The sequence below is a fragment of the Humulus lupulus genome, chromosome 2 (assembly GCF_963169125.1).
Source record: "Humulus lupulus chromosome 2, drHumLupu1.1, whole genome shotgun sequence".
NCBI lineage: Eukaryota > Viridiplantae > Streptophyta > Magnoliopsida > Rosales > Cannabaceae > Humulus > Humulus lupulus.
In genome coordinates this window covers 187,805,309-187,806,804 of record NC_084794.1, presented here as the reverse complement: position 1 = coordinate 187,806,804, position 1,496 = coordinate 187,805,309, and the positions used below count along the sequence as shown (strand labels likewise).

Here is a 1,496-nt window from a genome sequence, read left to right as displayed (position 1 = left end):
GATCTCACTTAATATCAGAGACAATTTATCGTTGTTGCCCCTAATACTGATATTATTAGGGGGACTAATAATCTCCCCTTAAAAATTATTTTTATTGTAGTGGGTGAAGGTTTGGAGTTGAGGTACCGAGAGTATTCATTTGTATTTAAGAGTGGAAAATTATGGTAGATGAGTGCATTAACTAGATTTGACATGCTTCATGAATTGATAGAGGAAAGCAGCATGTGTCATTTACCCACTTGTTATATTTAAGTGAAGCTTAGAATTTAATGTTTGAAAAATTGGTTTGAAATTTATGGTTTTTGAGGGGAAGAATTAAATAGATAGAACCATTATTAATACAAATGGGACCAAACATATATGTACGGAGCGATCATGTTGAATGTACAATGCGCATTTGTTTCTTGTACGATGAAAATTGAAGCATATGAGTTCTTTATAAATTGTGAATTCTGGTGACCTCTTAGAACCACGCCTATCTATGAACATTTAAGTCAAGTTGAAATCTACTTCTCCTTCAATTCAGGTTAAGAGTCATTGTTTGTATAAGTATAATTTTAATTTTTTTGGAGTAAATCTTTCACTTAAAAATGCAGTTAAGTTTAATTTTACTGGCTAACGCCGGTGGTTCTGGTTTTAGGTGGTGTTCATTGGACCTTATGCTGAAATTTATGGGTTCATGGAAGACGTGAAGAAATGGAACCATGATAGGAAGGCTGTGATGGTCATGGAAAGGTATGAAACCTTCGTAGAAGCTTTTGGTGCCTCTTGTTTGTTCGAGGATACTGGTTGTGCTTTTACAAGGAAGAAGGTGAGATATCGCTGCAATTGCATGGACTTTTTGTCGTTCAGGTTCGAGGGTGAGTATGAGCCACTTGGAATAGTTTATCTGAACATGCACTTCAAAGGGAGAGTTCTAGAATGGGAAAACTTTCAAGAGAAGTAGAGGCGGAAGAGGACGCTGGAGATAAGCATGCCGAAGTATCTTCTAAGAAGGTTGACCCTAAGAAGAAAGAGCCAGCTAAGTGAGAAACGTACGTCATATCTGTGTCTTTTGTATGGGTGTCGTCTATTTCACGTACTGCTTTGTTTAGGTTCCCAGTTTTTAAATTTTCTTTTTAGGTTGTCATTGTTGTGGTGTATTTTCATTTTATTTAGACTTTATCGTATTGTTCGACTTTTGCTTTAGTAATTCCAGTTCCATTTTCCTTGTTCTACTCCCTATGCTAATAAGCATAATAATAGGCATTGTGACAAGTCACCCAAAGATTAAATTAATAATATAAAGAACTTGGTCCCATGACGGGTTAGTTTTTCTTCAATAAAGTCCCAAAACTTTTGTTATAGTAGAAGTGATGAAGGCTTGCCAAGGAACAAACGATTCCACATTATGTGGAGGTGCATTATGATTCTTTTGAGCTGCCATTGTTGCTGAAGAAAATAGGCCATAGAAGGGACCGTAGTCACTGCACCCCGACCATCCCTAGTTGTGACCT

The 1,496-nt window shown here is 36.7% G+C and overlaps 1 long non-coding RNA gene across 1 annotated transcript; it reads left to right on the top strand.

Annotated features, from left to right (window-relative positions):
* The first annotated feature begins 319 nt into the window (after positions 1-319).
* On the top strand, positions 320-1,210 carry LOC133816454 (uncharacterized). Its single transcript, XR_009885253.1, has 2 exons — positions 320-526; positions 641-1,210. It is a non-coding gene; the product is annotated as an uncharacterized LOC133816454 (long non-coding RNA).
* Positions 1,211-1,496: the final 286 nt, after the last annotated feature.